Genomic DNA, 13,995 nt, shown 5'->3' on the forward strand with positions numbered 1-13,995 from the left:
TGCCGGAGTTCTATGGTGATGGGTGTTACAGGAGGATATCTATGGTGATGGGATCCTACAGGAGGAGATAAATGTTGCTTCCCTCTACCGGCACCTGTGTGCATTACACCCGAGGATGTACAGGCAACTGTTTTATTATATCATTATTATTATTCCACTTACTAATCTTATTATTTCTGGAAAGATTTACCATAATATTCAATTATTTAAAATAATACATATTATTACAATTTATATTATACCAACAACAATTATATATATATATTTTATTATTATTATTATTATTATTAAATTTAAATGTATTCAAATTATTATTACTATTTATTTTATTAATAAACTAAAGTTATTTATTTTTAATAAAATAATTTATATATATATATATATATATATATATATATATATATATATATATATATATATATATATATGTATGTACACTTTAATAAAATAATTTATGATAATATTAGTAACAAAATGATGATCTGATCTAATAACTATATTTATGTATTTCTTTGTTATTTGCCCCTACAGACTATAAATCATATTAATATTCCTCCCATGATTCCATTATTCTCATAAAGTCTCTTATTATACCTACGGATTCCCAATAGGAAACATTCTTGTTTATCCAATATGTAGCCAATCAGATCGCAGCAGCCACTGCTCAGCTTCCCCTGCTGCAATCTTATTGGCTCACAAGACCACTCCCTATGATGTCACAGAGTGCAGGTCACATGACCTGGCACACTGTGTTGTCATAGTGACACCTGACCTCTGGCGGTTATAAATAGTGTGTGCAGAACCAGAATTCTCAGTTGAGATTTGCTTTGAGCAGAGTAAGCTGCTTCCTTACAGAGTTCCTGTATTTGCATTGCTTTATATCTCAGAAGACTCAGCGTAATCGTTCTGATTTCTGTAGTGATTGGCATTTATTGACATCTACTACTTATCTAGCGACTGTAATTGAATTTATTTCTCAATTACTCTATATAAAAAAAAAAAAAAGATGAGGAATTTTATTCTTGCCATCTTTTTTATAGTAATGCTTCCATGGGAAGTACACAGAAATGACATCAAAGACTCCCCAGAGTTCCACATGGAGGGAGACATGAAGATGACCCAAGAACCCGTGAAGGAAATGGTCAGACAATTGGAGAATGACCCCTCAGAGATCCGCATGGAACATAAGGAGGGGATCCTGAAAACAACGCAGCAGCCGGTGCAGATTCCATTGGTTTTTACAATCTTGTACCCATGGGCTGTACCCAGAAATGACATCAGAGAGTCCCCAGAGATCCGCATGGAACATAAGGAGGGGATCACGAAAACAACGCAGCAGCCGGTGCAGATTCCATTGATTTTTAGAATCTTGTTCCCATGGGCTGTCATGATATGTATTTACATTCTGAAGAACATTCTGCACCAAAATTACCTGGCCAGAATATTAGAATACTATTTGAAGTTCCTGCAGCTGAGAGGATTCATGTATCTACTGATCTATATCTGGAACAACAGGGGGCCAGCCTTTGAGAACATAATCCTACCCCTGCCTATAATCGCTGGTGAATGGTACCAATGGGTGGTCACTGGGCTCTGGGCAGTCTACTCCAAGGGGTGGGCAGCCTTAGAGAACACAGTCCCACCCCTGCTCATAAATGCTGGTGAATGGTACCAATGGGTTGTCACTGGGCTCTGGTCAGTCGGGTCCAAGGGGTGGGCAGCCTTAGAGAACACAGTCCCACCCCTGCTCATAAATGCTGGTGAATGGTACCAATGGGTGGTCACTGGGCTCTGGTCAGTCGGGTCCAAGGGGTGGGTGACCCTAGAGAACACAGTCCTACCCCTGCTCATAAATGCTGGTGAATGGTACCAATGGGTTGTCACTGGGCTCTGGTCAGTCGGGTCCAAGGGGTGGGTGACCCTAGAGAACACAGTCCTACCCGTACTTATAAAAATTGTTACTGAGCACCAGTCAGAATGCTTTCTGGGGTTTATCGCCATGCTGGTGGTACTGCTCGTAATATATTTCAAGCCATTCTACAGACTGTTCAGACCAACAAGTAGCAACATCACCCCACCAAGTGACGCTATTCTACCAGCAACTGAGGACATCATTCCTCCAAGTGAAGATGAAGAGAGCAGCATGGAGGAGGTTGACTTTCCTATTCCCAGAGTCGCACCTCCTAGGGATCTCATCCGTGCTCACGTACGGGATTTATGCCGGTCAGTAAAGAAGCGCAGGCCATCCAAAGTGATCAAGGTTGGCAACATAATCCCAACAAGCCAGGACATCATTCCTCCAAGTGAAAATGTGGCCAGCACTGTGGAAGAGACAGATGTACCTGTTTCCAAACATGCATCTCCTCAGGATTACCTACGTGACCCGCTATGCCAGCCAACGAAGAGTGGCATCATGTCAGTGAGTGATGACAGCATTCCACCAAGTGACATCATTCTTCCAGCAAATGCTGTCATCATTCCACCAAGCAAAATTGCAGAGAGCACTATGGAGGAGACCGGATTTCCCATTGCCAGCATCGCACCTAAGAGGAAGAATACTGGGCCTTGGAGTGATCAGAGCTTTCTAGCCACATACATGACCTCAGCGATGGGTTCCGGCCATAGGCCACGATGGACTACATTTACTGTCCATCCAAGCGTCGCACGTCGTAGGAAAAACGTGAAAAGATCTATGGACAATTTCCAACGTTGAGTGGTGCTGTATTACCAGAAAAGGAAATCCATGCTGGGAATTAAAATAAGTAGACAAGGAGGAGGTGTAAGAAGTGGGGGGTAGTGAGAGGTTGGGGAGGGGGGAGTAGGAAGAGAGGGGTAGTAAGAGAGGGGGAGGGGGTAGTGGGAGAGGGATGTAAGAAGTGGGGGGGTGTAGGAACAGAAGGGGTAGTGGGTGTAAGAAGAGGGGGAGGGGGGTGTAGGAAGAGAGGGGGTAGTGAGAGAAGGGGGAGGGGGTGTAAGAAGTGGGGGAGGGGGGTGTAGGAAGAGAGGGGGTAGTGAGAGACAAGACAATTGGCTGTTCCTTGAAGAATGAAGAGCCAGGCTTCCACATATAATTGAGTTGTCCTGTCCCTGTCTGTCTACATTTCAGGTCACCCCCATGGCTAGCTCATGTCCTCTTACATAAGACAGATCCTATCCATGGAGTAGAGACACTATACAGACCAGAGGACATGTATTTATCCCATTCCACACAAAGGACATCACCAATATTGTAGGCCACGTACAGAGGCCGCATGTGGGCAGCACAGAGGCTTAGTGGTGAGCCTTGCAGCACTTGGGTCCATGGTTCAAATCCTGACCAGGACACTATCTGCATGGAGTTTGCATGTTCTCCCCGTGCTTGCGTGGGTTTCCTCCGGGTACTCCGGTTTCCTCCCACACTCCAAAAACATGCTACTTTGTGTTGGTGGTGCAGTGGTGAGCATAGCTGCTTTTCAAGCAGTTGACCCGGGTTCGATTCCCGGCCAACACAATCTCACAAGATGGCTGTCTCAGCTGGTGTCACCCAACTTTCCATGATATCTGTATATACAATGTTCTCTCTTCAGTACTGTGCAAAGGTTTTAGCCAGGTCTTTTGGCTATAACCGCTTCAACTCTTTTGGGAAGGCCATCCACAAGGTTTAGGAGTGTGTCTATGGGAATGCTTGACCATTCTTCCAGAAGCGCATTTGTGAGGTCAGGCAGTGATGTTGGATGAGAAGGCTCGGCTCGCAAGTCTCCACTCTAATTCATCCCAAAGGTGGTCTATCGGGTGAAGGCCAGTAAAGTTCCTCCACCCCAAACTCTCTGATCCATGTTTTATGGACGTTGCTTTGTGCACTGGTCCAAGTCATTTGGTGGAGGGGGGATTATGGTGTGGGGGGTTGTCTTTCAGGGGTTGGGTTTGGCCCCTTAGTTCCAAGTGAAGGGAACTCTTAAGGCATCAGCATACCAAGACATTTTGGACAATTTTATGCTCCCAACTTTGTGGGAACAGTTTGGGGACGGCCCCTTCCTGTTCCAACATGACTGCCCACCAGTGCAGAAGGCAAGGTCCATAAAGACATGGATGAGCAAGTTTGGGGTGGTGCCAGGCCTTCTTGTCCAACATCAGTGCCCAACCTCACAAATGCACCTCTAAACCTTGTGGATGGCCTTCCCAGAAGAGTTGAATCTGTTGTAGCTGCATAGAGGCCGGCCAACTCAATATTGAACCCTACGGACTAAGACTGGGATGCCACTGAAGTCCATGTGCGTGTAAAGGCAGGTGTCCCAATACTTTTGGCAATATAGTGGATATTATTTTTTCATTGTGCTGTATATAGCTCCTTCATGATGACGTCTCATTTAGCCTCCTCTCTGTATATTTATTTAGTACAATAAATAATATGGAGTCTGTGTGCAGCTGTCTTGCGTTTTATATGTTGATTATTTGACAGATTGATGTTTAATTTCATTTTTGATGGACGGGAAGGCCAAATCCACGAATGCAGTGAAATGGTGATGCAGAACAATGTTGGTGTATTGAGGGCGTGGTGTAGCTGGAGAATACAGAAATAGTGCGCTGCCTATTACCCAAACCCTATAAAGCGGGAAGTCGCCGGAGCCATATAGAAAATGAAAATGCTTTCTATGACGTCACAATGTTCCTCCTATAGCTACAGCCAAGAAAACGACTTCTCAGCCCCCCTTACTTGTATTCTGCCATTATGTTGTAAAAAGACGGCCGCAGCGCGGACGCCAATTGCCGGCAGGCCGTCCTTGGACATCCTCCTGTTTACTTCCGTGGGCGCGCATCGGGGAAGTTCTGTGCTGGCCGTGTCCCTTGGACACAGCCAGTCACAGATCGCTGTAAATGGCCAATCACAGCGGCCGTTTACAGAGAGACCGGCGTGTCCAATGAGAGATGATCTCATATGTGAACATATGAGATCATCTCTCATCGCCGGCTCTCGCTCCTCACACACTGATTCACCACCCATCAAAGTACCTGTCATCACCCATCACAGCCCATCTGAGTACCCGAGTACCTGTCCCAGCCCATCTGTGTACCCGAGTACCTGAGTATCTGTCAGCCCATCTGAGTACTAGACATGGGCGCCTTCAAAAAATTTGTTTCGTTCTGTTCCGTTTCGATTCGTAATAAAATTAATTCGTAATTTGTATTTCGTGTCCGAAATTCCGTTCTGTTTCGTACGAAATACAAATTTTCGTTAACGTGTACAAACGTTCTTTACGATGAATTTAAAGGCAAAACATTGCTCATTATGCTTATTATGATTTGCAGAAAACTTCAGGGTAGGGTAGGCAAAACTTCAGGGTAGGGTAGGCAAAACTTCAAGGTCAGGGTAGGCAAAGAATCATCTCCTACACCCTCTTCTTTGCCTACCCTGACCTTCCCTCCCCTCCATTATCTCAAGATTCCTGAATTTTCAGAATTTCACATATAAAAAAAAGAATGCTTGTAGTTGTCGATCCCAGATTCACCTCATACATGTGTTAGGTCACGGTGCTGGTGTCAGATCACTCTATCACGGTGCAGGTGTCAGTGCTCTATATCACGGTGCTGGTGATCATCTCCTGCACCCTTTTCTTTGCCTACCCTGAACTTCCCTCGCCTCCTTTATCTCAAGATTCCTGAATTTTCAGAATTTCACATATAAAAAAAGAATGCTTGTAGTTGTCGATCCCAGATTCACCTCATACATGTGTTATGTCACGGTGCAGGTGTCAGATCACTCTATCACGGTGCAGGTGTCAGTGCTCTATATCACGGTGCTGGTGATCATCTCCTGCACCCTCTTCTTTACCTTCCCTGACCTTCCCTCGCCTCCTTTATCTCAAGATTCCTGAATTTTCAGAATTTCACATATAAAAAAAGAATGCTTGTAGTTGTCGATCCCAGATTCACCTCATACATGTGTTATGTCACGGGGCTGGTGTCAGATCACTCTATCACGGTGCAGGTGTCAGTGCTCTATATCACGGTGCTGGTGATCATCTCCTGCACCCTCTTCTTTACCTTCCCTGACCTTCCCTCGCCTCCATTATCTCAAGATTCCTGAATTTTCAGAATTTCACATATAAAAAAAGAATGCTTGTAGTTGTCGATCCCAGATTCACCTCATACATGTGTTATGTCACGGTGCAGGTGTCATTGCTGTATGTCACGCTGCTAATGTCAGTGCTCTCTAGAGGTCGACCGGAAAAAAAAGGGCTAACTTGCGTTTGAAAGACCTCTGCGCAAATACTGCGTCACATAAAACATTGCAACAAATGCTATTTTATTCCCTAGGGTGTCTGCTAAAATATATATATATAATTTTTGGGGCTTCTGAGTGATTTTCTAGCAGAAAATACTGGATATTTGTTTGTAAGCAACAAGTGTCAGAAAAGATTTAGTCTTTAAATGGTTAAACTGAGAACTTCTACACAAGGAGTTCAGCCCATTGAAGAAGAAACATTGTATCACTTTGATCTTTTCTTGGCAGCCCAGAGAGAGGAGGAAAGTCCTTCACTGATGTCTTCAGGCAACTTACATTGACTTCTATTACAGAAGTCTTTTGCAAGTCATAATAAGCATAATGACTGAGATCCGGAATTCGTAAACAAAAGTTTGTATTCTGTACAGAATTCGGACGCACGGCAATTCATATTTCGGATCCTCCCGAACGTACGAATTTCTCAAAATTCGTACGAATTTGAGATTCTTACGAAACGAATCGCACATGTCTACTGAGTACCCGAGTACCTGAGAACCTGTCAGTCCATCTGAGTACCCAAGTACCTGTCCCAGCCCATCTGAGTACCCGAGTACCTGAGTACCTGTCACAGCCCATCTGAGTACCTGAGTACCTGTCCCAGCCCATCTGAGTACCCGAGTACCTGTCCTAGCCCATCTGAGTACCTGAGTACCTGTCAGCCCATCTGAGTACCTGTCACACCCCATCTGAGTACCTGAGTACCTGTAACACCCCATCTGAGTACCCGAGTACCTGTCACAGTCCATCTGAGTACCCGAGTACCCGTCCCAGCCCATCTGAGTACCCGAGTACCTGTCCCAGCCCATCTGAGTACCTGAGTACCTGTCACAGCCCATCTGAGTACCCGAGTACCTGTCACAGCCCATCTGAGTACCCGAGTACCTGTCACAGCCCATATGAGTACCCGAGTACCTGTCACAGCCCATCTGAGTACCCGAGTACCTGAGTATCTGTCAGCCCATCTGTGTACCCGAGTACCTGAGTATCTGTCAGCCCATCTGTGTACCCGAGTACCTGAGTATCTGTCAGCCCATCTGAGTACTAGACATGGGCGCCGTCAAAAAATTTGTTTCGTTCTGTTCCGTTTCGATTCGTAATAAAATTAATTCGTAATTTGTATTTCGTGTCCGAAATTCCGTTCTGTTTCGTACGAAATACAAATTTTCGTTAACGTGTACAAACGTTCTTTACGATGAATTTAAAGGCAAAAACATTGCTCATTATGCTTATTATGATTTGCAGAAAACTTCAGGGTAGGGTAGGCAAAACTTCAAGGTCAGGGTAGGCAAAGAATCATCTCCTACACCCTCTTCTTTGCCTACCCTGACCTTCCCTCGCCTCCATTATCTCAAGATTCCTGAATTTTCAGAATTTCACATATAAAAAAAAGAATGCTTGTAGTTGTCGATCCCAGATTCACCTCATACATGTGTTAGGTCACGGTGCTGGTGTCAGATCACTCTATCACGGTGCAGGTGTCTGTGCTCTATATCACGGTGCTGGTGATCATCTCCTGCACCCTCTTCTTTACCTTCCCTGACCTTCCCTCGCCTCCATTATCTCAAGATTCCTGAATTTTCAGAATTTCACATATAAAAAAAGAATGCTTGTAGTTGTCGATCCCAGATTCACCTCATACATGTGTTATGTCACGGGGCTGGTGTCAGATCACTCTATCACGGTGCAGGTGTCTGTGCTCTATATCACGATGCTGGTGATCATCTCCTGCACCCTCTTCTTTACCTTCCCTGACCTTCCCTCGCCTCCTTTATCTCAAGATTCCTGAATTTTCAGAATTTCACATATAAAAAAAGAATGCTTGTAGTTGTCGATCCCAGATTCACCTCATACATGTGTTATGTCACGGTGCAGGTGTCATTGCTGTATGTCACGCTGCTAATGTCAGTGCTCTCTAGAGCTCGACCGGAAAAAAAAGGGCTAACTTGCGTTTGAAAGGCCTCTGCGCAAATACCGCGTCACATAAAATATTGCAACAACTGCTATTTTAATCCCTAGGGTGTCTGCTAAAATATATATATATATATATAATTTTTGGGGCTTCTGAGTGATTTTCTAGCAGAAAATACTGGATTTTTACTTGTAAGCAACAAGTGTCAGAAAAGATTTAGTCTTTAAATGGTTAAACTGAGAACTTCTACACACTGAGTTCAGCCCATTGAAGAAGAAACATTGTATCACTTTGTTCTTTTCTTGACAGCCCAGAGAGGAGGAAAGTCCTTCACTGATGTCTTCAGGCAACTTACATTGACTTCTATCACAGAAGTCTTCTGCAAGTCATAATAAGCATAATGACTGAGATCCGGAATTCGTAAACAAAAGTTTGTATTCCGTACAGAATTCGGACGCACGGCAATTCATATTTCAGATCCTCCCGAATTTGAGATTCGTACGGAATGAATCGCACATGTCTACTGAGTACCCGAGTACCTGACAACCTGTCAGTCCATCTGAGTACCCGAGTACCTGTCACATCCCATCTGAGTACCCGAGTACCTGTCACAGCCCATCTGAGAACCCGAGTACCTGTCACACCACATCTGAGTACACGAGTACCTGTCACACCGCATCTGAGTACACGAGTACCTGTCACAGTCCATTTGAGTACCTGTCCCAGCCCATCTCAGTACCCGAGTACCTGTCACAGTCCATCTGAGTACCTGTCACAGCCCATCTCAGTACCCGAGTACTTACCATATGATCAGCTGTTAGCCAATGACAGCTGATCATGTGATGTAATCAGAGCCGGTAGCTGCAAGAGAGACATCGGTCCCGATCGTGGAGAGGCTTCTGTGCCCACTAGCCACACCTACCAGTGCCACTCATTAGTGCCACCTATCAGTGCCTACAGTGTGTCATTACCAGTGCTGCCTATCAATATCACCTACCAGTGCTCACAGTACCACTCATCAGTGCCACCTACCAGTGCCCATCAGTGCCACCTACAAGTGCCAATCCGTGCCTTACCACGTGATCAGCTGTTAGCCAATGACAGCTGATCATGTGATCTAATCAGAGCCGGTAGCTGCAAGAGGGACATCGGTCCCGATCGTGGAGAGGTTTCTGTGCCCACTAGCCACACCTACCAGTGGCTGCTAGTGCCACCTACCAGTGCCCACCAGTGCCACCTATCAGTGCCTACAGTGTGTCATTACCAGTGCTGCCTATCAATATTACCTACCAGTGCTCACAGTACCACCCATCAGTGCCACCTACCAGTGCCCATCAGTGCCACCTACAAGTGCCAATCAGTGCCAGCTATCAGTGCCCATCAGTGACATCTATCAGTACCACCCACCAGTGCCACCCAGTGCCTCCTTATCAGTGTCCATCAGTGTTGCCTTATCTGTGCCCATTAGTGCAGCCCATCAGTGCCCATTAGGGCAGCTCATCAGTGCCATCTCATCAGCGAATAACAACCAAGGAGAAAAATTACCCGTTTGCAACATTTTATAACAAACTATGAAACGTTTTTTGTTTTGTTTTTTTCAAAAAGTTTTGTTTATTTTTGTTTGTTTAGCAAAAAATAAAAAACCCAAATGGTGATTAAATACCAGCAAAAGAAAGATCTATTTGTGTGAAAAAAACAATAAACATGTAATTTGTGTACAGTGTAGCACGACCGCGCAATTGTCATTCAAAGTGCAACGGCGCTGACAGCTAAAAAATTGGTCTGGGCAGGAGGGGGGTTTAAGTTCCCGGCAAGCGAGTGGTTAATAAAAACACACAGGGGGTGATTTACTAAGAATGGAGAGTGTAAAATCTGGTGCAGGTCTGTAAAGGAAACCAATCAGCTTCCAGGATTTATTGTGAAAGATGAATTGAACAAGATGACGCTAGAAGCTGATTGGCTCCCATGTACAGCTGCACCAGATTTTACACTCTCCAGTTTTGGTAAATCATCCCCCATAGTGTTTTTATGAATACACACTTTACAGTCTGACTCAGAGGCGCCTGCATTTGTTTTTCTTTGCATATCTTGGAGATCGCTTCTGCTTCCCTGCTAAGGCTGCCCTGAATTAATAGACTATTTTTAGGCTGCATAGCAGATCACTGGCCACTTGGACTTCAGTACTGGAGGATCTGTTCAGTACCAGCGCCACATGTATATTTGTCAGTGCCACCTATCAGTGCCACCAATCAGTGACACCAATCAGTGCCCATTAGTGATGCCAGTCAGTGTCACCTCATCAGTGCCCATCAGTGCCGCCTATCAGTGCCACCCGTCAGTGACACCAATCAGTGCCATTTACAAACTTTACCAACAGAAACTAAGAATTTTTTTTTTTTTAAGTATTTTCAGTCTTGGGGGCGCCCCTGTCCAAGGCTCGGATCTCGTTATTGTGTGTCGTTCGCTTCCCGACACCCCGACAAATGTTGTGCTCTTTAGGGGCGCCATTCATTATTAATGGTACCCCACACATTGGTAAACACGGGGGGCTTTTGGTGCGGCGCAATTTAATGAAAAAAAAGGGGGCGGGGACTTCTCTCCCGGCGTTCCTGCGGGTAGGCAAGCCCATTGAAATGAATAGGCCGCCTTACATGCAGCCGCACAGAGGTGAGCCAAGGGCTTGTTCACATGTCAAGTCGGAGGGGTGGTAAAAACACATGGTGGAGATGGTTTTACCCCCCCCCGACTGCCCCCCCCTTTAGCTGGGGGTGTACTGCCACCTACAGCTGTGTGCATTGCACGGTGATGAGGCATTTACCGACTTAGAACAGCTGGGGAGGCAACATATCGCTTCTTTACCGCCTGACAAATGCCTCTGAAGAGCGATCTGTGTGGGTTGCTTTTCAGAGGAGCAGCAGTCCTCGCTGTTATCACAAACAAGAGGTAAAAACAGCAGTTGTGACCGTCCAGGAATAGGGGGGTCAGGAGGACAAGGAGCCCCCCATATATAAATGTACAAATAATAATAATGAGGATTGTGGGTAATAAGAGGTGGGTGGGGGATGGGCAGTGCTGATCACATGACATACAATGCACCATTCTATTATTACATGGTGAGGATTACAAATCTTTATTGATAATAATGATGACAGACAATAACAATAATGACTCCTCCCCTCCCCCCCGGTGTCTGCTCCCCTCGGGGGTTCCACTCACTGCTGTGTCCCTTCTTCCAGCACTTCCCCTTCCCGGCCACCCCGGGGCGCAGCTTCCCTCCATCCACCCTCCATCCACCCCGACCACCGGGGCACACCGATCTGCCGGAGTTCTATGGTGATGGGTGTTACAGGAGGATATCTATGGTGATGGGATCCTACAGGAGGAGATGTATGTTGCTGCCCTCTAACTACACCTGTGTACATTACACCCGAGGATGTACAGGCAACTGTTTTATTATATCATTATTATTATTCCATTTACTAATCTTATAATTTCTGGAAAGATTTACCATAATATTCAATTATTTAAAATAATACATATTATTACAATTTATATTATACCAATAACAATATAACATTATATATAATAAAATAAATAGTAATAATAATTTTAATACATTTAAATTTAATAATATATATATATATATATATATATATTATTATTATTATTATTATTAATACATTTAAATGTATTATAATTATTATTTATTTGATTAATTAAAATAATAATTTATTTTTAATAAAATAGTTTATGATAATATTAATAATAAATGATGATCTGATCTTCTAATAACTATATTTATGTATTTCTTTGTTATTTGCCCCTACAGACTATAAATCATATTAATATTCCTCCCATGACTCCATTATTCTCATAAAGTCTCTTATTATACCTACGGATTCCCAATAGGAAACATTCTTGTTTATCCAATATGTAGCCAATCAGATTGCAGCAGCCACTGTTCAGCTTCCCCTGCTGCAATCTTATTGGCCCACAAGACAACCCCCTATGATGTCACACTGTGCTGGTCACATGACCTGGCACACTGTGTTGTCATAGTGACACCTGACCTCTGGCGGTTATAAATAGTGTGTGCAGAGCCATAAGTGTCAGTTGAGATTTGCTTTCAGCAGAGTAAGCTGCTTCCTTACAGAGTTCCTGTATTTGCATTGCTTTATATCTCAGAAGACTCAGCGTAATCGTTCTGATTTCTGTAGTGATTGGCATTTATTGACATTTACTACTTATCTAGCGACTGTAATTGAATTTATTTCTCAATTACTCTATATAAAAAAAAAAAATGAGGAATTTTATCCTCGCCATCTTTTTTATAGTAATGCTTCCATGGGAAGTACACAGAAATGACATCAAAGACTCCCCAGAGTTCCACATGGAGGGAGACATGAAGATGACCCAAGAACCCGTGAAGGAAATGGTCAGACAATTGGAGAATGACCCCTCAGAGATCCGCATGGAACATAAGGAGGGGATCCTGAAAACAACGCAGCAGCCGGTGCAGATTCCATTGATTTTTACAATCTTGTACCCATGGGCTGTACCCAGAAATGACATCAGAGAGTCCCCAGAGATCCTCATGCAGGAGGAGGAGGACGACATGAAGATGACAGAACAGCCAGTGGAGGAAACGATCAGAAAATTGGAGAAGGAGCCTCCGGAACCCATCAGTTGGTTTTCACTCCTGGCCAACATTACAAACTGGCTTAATGGGACACTCCTCATATGTGTTCTCGTTCTGAGGTACATCCTACGCCAAAATAATCTGGCCACAATACTAGGACAATGTTTGATGTTCCTGCAGATGATTGAATTGATTTATCATGGGTACAATCTCTGGTACAGCAGGGGGCCAGCCTTTGAGAACACAGTCCTAACCCTGCTTACAAAAGCTGGTGATTGGTACCAATGGACGACTGCTGGGCTCCAGTCAGTCTGGTCCAGAGGGTGGGTGGCCTTAGAAAGCCCAATCACACCCATGCTTATGAATATTGTTGCTGAGCACCGGTCAGAATGCTTGCTGGGGCTTGTCACCATGCTGCTGCTACTGCTCCTAATATATTTCAAAGCGTTCTACCGGCTGTTCCGACCGACCAGTAGCAACTCCACCCCACCAGCAAATGATGTCATTCACCCTGAAGGTGGTGACACCATCCCACCAAAAAATGAAAATGCAGACAACGCTATGGAGGAAATGGACTTTCCCATTCCAAGCGTTGCAACCCCTAGGGATGACATCCGTGCTCACCTACGGGATTTATGCCGGCTAATGAAGAGGCGCAGGCCAACCAAGGAGTTCAGGCATGGCAAAATGTTTTTAAGGATAAGTGCCATCTTCCAACAGAGTGATGATCACCGATCGATGACCATCACATCGAAAAGTGACATCATCCAACCATTGAGTGATGACATCAGTTCTGGTGTTGACCAACTGACTGTCCATCCCAGCGTTGCACCTCCTAGGCATCGCAAACGTTCTCACCTACAGATTGAATTGTTGCTAAAGAAGACGTGCAGTCCAATGAGTGACATCATCTCACAGATTGATGTAACATTCATATCAATCAGTGACATCATCCAACCATCGAGTGATGACATCAATTCTGGGGTTGACCGCCTGACTGTCCATCCCAGCGTCACATCTCCTAGGCATCGCAAACGTTCTCACCTACAGATTGAATTGTTGCTAAAGAAGACATGCAGTCCAATGAGTGACATCATCTCACAGATTGATGGAACATTCTTATCAATCAGTGACATCACCCAACCATCGAGTGATGACATCAGTTCTGGGGTTGACCAACTGACT

The 13,995-nt window shown here is 44.5% G+C and overlaps 1 non-coding gene across 1 annotated transcript; it reads left to right on the forward strand.

Annotated features, from left to right (window-relative positions):
• Positions 1 to 3,418: 3,418 nt before the first annotated feature.
• TRNAE-UUC (transfer RNA glutamic acid (anticodon UUC)) lies at positions 3,419 to 3,490 on the forward strand. The gene has a single exon. It is a non-coding gene; the product is annotated as a tRNA-Glu (tRNA).
• Positions 3,491 to 13,995: the final 10,505 nt, after the last annotated feature.

The sequence above is a fragment of the Lithobates pipiens genome, unplaced genomic scaffold, assembly GCF_037356315.1.
Source record: "Lithobates pipiens isolate NorthernLeopardFrog02 unplaced genomic scaffold, aLitPip1_a1.2 Scaffold_25, whole genome shotgun sequence".
Taxonomy (NCBI): domain Eukaryota; kingdom Metazoa; phylum Chordata; class Amphibia; order Anura; family Ranidae; genus Lithobates; species Lithobates pipiens.